Below are 6402 nucleotides of genomic sequence, written 5' to 3'. Positions count from 1 at the left end.
GCGCGCAGCCGACGCCGTCCCTCACCACCCTCCGCCAAGCGACGCAGTTCGAGGCCCTCCTCCAGGAGTTTCCCTCCTTACATCCCCACAGTCCGCCCCGCCTCGGGTCCAACACGGGTACAGCACTCCATCGTGACAACTGGTCCCCGTGCTTCGCTCGGCCCGGCGGCTGCCCCGGAACGTCTTCACGCTGCGCGCAAGGAGTTTGACCTCATGCTGGAGGAAGGCATTGTGCGCCCGTCTGACAGCAACTGGGCGTCGCCACTTCACATGGTGCCCAAGGCCCAGGATGGAGAATGGCGGGCTTGCGGGGATTACAGGGCCCTTAACGCCATGACCCGCCCGACAGATACCCCATCCCCACGTGCTGGACTTCCACACCAAGCTCCATGGCAAGTCTATCTTCTCGAAGATCGACCTCCTGCGGCGTTCCACCAGATTCCTGTGGCAGAGGACGACGTTCCGAAGACCGCGGTGATTACGCCCTTCGGATTGTTCGAATACCCCTTTATGAACTTCGGTCTTCGCAACGCCGCCCAGACCTTCCAGCGGTTCATGGACAGGGTCCTGAGAGGGTTGGACTTCGTCGTCGTTTACATCGATGACATTCTCATCGCGTCCTCCTCGCCTCAGCAGCATGCAGTCCACCTGCGGCAGGTGCTTAGTCGCCTTCAGGACCACGGCCTCAAACTCCACCCTCAGAAGTGCGTGTTGGGCGTCCCGTCCGTGGACTTTCTGGGCCACAAGGTGAGTGCGGAGGGTCTGGAGCCCCTCCCCCAGAAGGTGGCAGCCATTGAGGATTTCCGCGCCCACGACCGTCAGGAAACTCAGGGAATTCCTGGGGATGATTAACTACTACCACCGGTTCATCCCCCAGGCCGCCGCTCTTCTGGCTCCCCTCAACGACCTCCTGAAGGGCGTTAAGAAGAACTCACCTAAGCCCCTGGACTGGGGCAAGAGGCAGAGCGCGCTTTTCAAGCCATCAAGCGCCGGCTCGTCTCCCTGACCCGCCTCGCCTACCCAGTCCCCCACGCCCCAACGGTGCTCTCCACGGACGCGTCGGCGGAAGCTGTGGGCGCGGTGCTACAGCAGGAAGTCGCCGGAGAGCTCAGGCCGGTTGCCTTCTTTAGCAAGCGGTTGGAACCGGCTCAGCGCTCCTACAGCGCCTTTGACAGGGAGCTCTTGGCAGTGTACGAGGCCGTGCGTCACTTTCGCCACTTCCTGGAGGGCCGTGAGTTCCACGTGCTCACAGACCACAAGCCGTTAACTCACGCCATGGCCCAGACGGGCGACAACTTCACCCCGAGTGTGTAGGCAGCTCGCCTTCATCTCTGAGTTCACCACGGACCTCAGGCACATTCGGGGGGAGGAAAACACAGTGGCTGATGCTCTCTCCCGTGGCGACGCTCCCTCCCGCACGGTCGCCGCCCTGTCTCGTCCTCCACCTTTGGACTACGAAGCGGTGGCGGCAGCGCAAGAGGACGACCCGGAGCTACAGGCACTGCTTGAGGGGCCCACATCACTGCAGCTCGTTCAGCAACAGCTCCCCGACTCTCCACGGCAACTCTGGTGCGATGTGTCGTGCGGGCAGGCACGCCCATATGTGCCGCGGCCGTTCCGCCAGCAGATCTTCCGCCACTACCACTCTCTCAACCATCCTGGCATCTTGGGGACGCACCGCATCATCAGCAGGCGGGCGGTCTGGCCAGGAATGAGGAAGGAAGTTAAAGAGTGGGTCCGTACCTGCCTTCCTTGCCAGGCCGCCAAGACTCACCGCCACACCCGCACGCCACTGCAGACCATCCCCACACCCACGGAACGCTTCCACACAGTCCACATAGATCTGGTTGGCCCCTTCCACCTTGCCGCGGCCACCGGTACCTCCTCACCTGTGTAGACCGGACCACACGCTGGGGTACCGCGATTCCGATGCCTGACAGCACGGCGGAGTGTACGGCCGCCCACTTCCTCTCGGGGTGGGTGTCAAACTTCGGGGCGCCGGTCACCATCATCACCGACCAGGGGTGCAGTTCGAGTCTCACGCCTGGGGTGAGCTCATGGCCTTCCTCGGCACGTCGCGCCAACGCACCACAGCCAATCACCCCCAGGCCAACGGGATGGTGGAGCGCTTTCACCGGCGTCTCAAGGAGGCGATTCGCGCCCTCCCCCATCCTGGTGGCTGGATTGACGCCCTCCCGATCATCCTGCTGACCTGGAGGGCCACGGAGAAGGAGGACTTGCATCACACGCCGGTGGAGCTGGTCTACGGGGAGGACGTGAGGCTTCCTGGCCAATTCGCGGCACCTGGGCCGCCCGCGGGACACGCTCTGGCCTTCCTTCCGGTGTTGCGGCAGGCTATGGCGTCCATCTCGTCCATCCCCCTCCCGCCCCACTCACTTCCCGGCGGATCTTCGTGACTCGGCAACTGTCTTCCTGAGGACTGGCGCTACCACAGGGCCTCTTCAGCCGCCGTATGTGGGCCCATATCGTGTGCTGCACAGGGGCGAGAAATACGTCACCCTCGAGATTAAGGGCCGTCCGTACGTCGCTTCGTGGGACCGGGTGAAGGCGGCTCACCTGTCTCCTGCTCCGCCAACGGCGCCGCCCCTGCTCCCACAGCAGCACCTTCCTCCCTTGGCGGAGCTCTTGCGTTTTCCTCACCCCAGGGAGGTGGCACCGTGCTGCCTGCCGCCGCGGGGCGCCACCGCAGGGATCCCCTCCTCGTCAGGGCCGGCGTCCTCACCTCCTCCTGTCACTTCTCCCGGCGTCATCACCCGCTTTGGCAGGTTAAGCCAACCCCCTAATTTTTTCCAGGCCTCTTAGAGGCTCCTTGCTACTCCCCTTATGCCTCGTTTTTTTTTCCCCCTTCTTTGGGGGAGGGGGGGTACTGTAGTGAACCACACTACTACTGCTACTACTACTACTACTACTACTACTACTACTACTACTACTACTACTACTACTACCACCACTACTACTTCCACCACGCTAATCCGCTCCAGGTGTGGAACTACCTGAGAACAGCCGGGCCAGGTGCAGTGACCTGACCCCAGCTGGATGGTGTGAGGTCACGGGCCGGATGTTCAGCCGAGGACTCGCCAGTCAGCACCTAAACTCCGGGACATACGCACCGCTCGACTCATCTCCGCTCGCTTGTGTGTACAATAATAAACAGCAGTAATGTACATCTCTAGTTTACCTCTCCATCCGTGTCTTGGCTAGTCAGAGAATACTACAAGGGAATGAGAATCTGTCACGCGTTTGCAATAAATCTGGAAAGCTTCACTCACGATAAAATGAGAAAAGAAGAAAGAAAAGAAAACAAAGCGAATTTTATATAGCACGTGTTGGTTAGGATAGGTTAGGTTAGGTTGGACAGAGGTTAGGTTAGGTAGACAGAATAAAATGGAAAGACGTGCTAAAGGGTGACATAGTATTATTGAACTACATGAAGAGACGCAATGAATGTTTTCCCTGGAAGTTTCCAGTCATCGTCAAGGCAGATCAACAGTCACCGGTAGTTACGAGAGGTCAAGATAGGCAGGGTCATTCACCTTCAATATCTCAATATCGAGGCACACACACACACACACAGCGTAGTGTAGTGGTTAGCACGCTCGACTCACAATCGAGAGGGCCCGGGAAGCGGCGAGGCAAATAAGCGAGCCTCTTAATGTGTAACTAGTCCCTGTTCACCTAACAGCAAGTAGGTACGGGATGTAACTCGAGGGGTTGTGGACTCGCTTTCCCGGTGTGTGGAGTGTATTGTGGTCTCAGTCCTACCCGAAGATCGGTCTATGAGCTCTGAGCTCGCTCCGTAATGGGGAAGACTGGCTGGGTGACCAGTAGGTAACCGAGGTGAATTACACACACACACACCCACATGCACTCATTCTCTCTCTCTCTCTCTCTCTCTCTCTCTCTGTGTGTGTGTGTGTGCGTATGTATGGAAAATGAATTACCTATCTATTTGTTTATCTATCTATCCATCTACCTATATATCTGTCCATCTATCTGTCCATCTGTCTAACTATCTATCTACCTGTCTATCTATCCATTTCTTTATCTACATAACGTTTAGGTGGAAACAGAAAGAATAAACAATAATCGTGACTTAGATAGTTAAATTTTACTCAGAACTTCAGTTTCTCTTAAGATTGACTTTTTTTTTGGTTTCCTCCTCCTATTCCTCCTCCTCCTCCTTCTCCTCCTCCTCCTCCTCCTCCTCCTCCTCCTCCTCCTCCTCCTCCTCCTCCTCCTCCTTCATCTTTATTTTCACTGTATATGTTTTCATTGTTCTTTAGATGTGTTTCTTCACAATTCCTCTTTCATTAGCTTGTTGTTACTCTTCCTGTATTTGCTTTCATTATAACACTTTTCTTTTCTTTCTTCTTGTTTCGTTGGTTTCATCATCTGGTTTCTTTTCCATTTTTTTTTTTTTTTTGTTTTCTCTCATTTGTCACGTTTGATTGTTCCCTTTAATTTCTTGACGTTTGATCACATATTTCCTTTTCCTCTTTTCCGTTACACTTTTCATTTTTCCGTTCATGTTTACCTCTCGTTGTGTTCTGTGTCTTTCATTTTTTTTTGTTATGCTTCTCCTTCTCCTCCTCCTCCTCCTCCTCCTCCTCCTCCTTTGTCATCTCGCTTTTGGTCTTCCTTTCTTCCTATTCTTCCTTTCCTCTTCCTCTCCCATTCTTTACCTCTGCTCTGTCTGCCAATCTCATCATTTTCTCTTGTTTTCTTATTTGTTTTCCACCTCTTTCCTTTTTTCTTTTCTTCCTTTGTTTTTTCACCTTTTTTTTCCTTTTCTTAACCTTGACTCTTCCTCTCTATCTTTTTTTCTTCTCGATTATTATTATCAGTTCCCTCTCATCCCTACTTCCTTCCTTCCTTCCTTCCTTCCTTCCTTCCTTCCTTCCTACCTTCTTTCCTGCCTCCCTTTCTTCTCTATTATTGTTGTTATATATATTCCTTGTATCTCACATTCTCTCTCTCTCTCTCTCTCTCTCTCTCTCTCTCTCTCTCTCTCTCTCTCTCTCTCTCTCTCTCTCTCTCTACTCTCCTTCATATGCGTTCATCCCTCAACTTGCAAGGACGAAAGAAGAGGGAGGGAAGGAAGAGAGAAAGGATGGAAGGAAGTAAAGGAAGATAGAGAAAGAAGGAAATAAAAGAGAGAGAGAGAGAGAGAGAGAGAGAGAGAGAGAGAGAGAGAGAGAGAAGGAAAGATGAAAGAAATGAACGAGAAGGAGGGAAGAAAGAGAGAGAAGAGAGAAGGAAGGAAGAAAGAAAAATATACAGAGAAGAGAGAAAAGGATGTGATGAAGGAAGGGAGGAAGGAAGGAAAGAAGGAGAAAGATAGAAGGAGGAAGTTTAGGAATATGGTTAGCGGAGTGTGATATAGGGATGGAGAGAGAGAGAGAGAGAGAGAGAGAGAGAGAGAGAGAGAGAGAGAGAGAGAGAGAGAGAGAGAGAGTATTTCCCTCATCCAACATTCATAGAAATCCTCTTCCTATATTCAGAGGCTGCAGGGACCAAGAGTCTGTCTGTCTGTCCGCCTGTCTATCTGTATGTTTGTCTGTCTGTCTGTCTGTGGTCTTTCCTTCATCTCTTTTCCATCATCATTATCATTTCTTCTTTTTCTTTTTCTTTTCTTCTTCTTCTTCTTCTTCTCCTTCTCCTTCTCCTTCTCCTTCTCCTTCTCCTTCTCCTTCTTCTTCTTCTTCTTCTTCTTCTTCTTCTTCTTCTTCTTCTTCTTCTTCGCCATATTTTATTTTTTGGTCTTACTTCTTCCTATATTTCTCTCTCTCTCTCTCTCTCTCTCTCTCTCTCTCTCTCTCTCTCTCTCTCTCTCTCTCTCTCTCTCTCTCTCTCTCTCTCTCTCTCTCTCTCTCTCTCTCTCTCTCTCTCTCTCTCTCTCTCCTTTTCTGCATACCAATTGCCAGTATTAATCTCCATGTCATCTTTCGCACAATCTCATTTTATCATCTGGTCAAAATTTTTTTCTTCGTTTTCCTAATTTGCATTTCGCTCCATTTCCTTCTTGCCTTTCTTTATTCTTTCCGACATTTTCTTTTATTTTCTCTATTTTCCTTTCTTTGTTCCATTGTCTATTTGTTTCTTTGGTTGTTGTTAGTTGTTATTTTCTCTTTCTTCCTTTCTTCCTTCCTTCTTTTTAAAAATTTCTTTAATCTTTTCTTTTCTGTATTTTTTTCCATCCATTCTTTCTGTTTTCTCCCTTCCTTCTTCCTTCCTTCCTTCCTTCTTTCTCTTACCATCTGTGCATTCGTTTCCTAATCCCATATGCTCAATTACAGTTGTAACACCCTCCCCTCTCTCTCTCTCTCTCTCTCTCTCTCTCTCTCTCTCTCTCTCTCTCTCTCTCTCTCTCAGAGACAAACA

This window comes from Portunus trituberculatus, chromosome 50, assembly GCF_017591435.1.
Source record: "Portunus trituberculatus isolate SZX2019 chromosome 50, ASM1759143v1, whole genome shotgun sequence".
Classification (NCBI taxonomy): Eukaryota; Metazoa; Arthropoda; class Malacostraca; order Decapoda; family Portunidae; genus Portunus; species Portunus trituberculatus.
The sequence above is the reverse complement of the archived record's forward strand: the minus strand, read 5'-3'. Positions refer to the sequence as shown.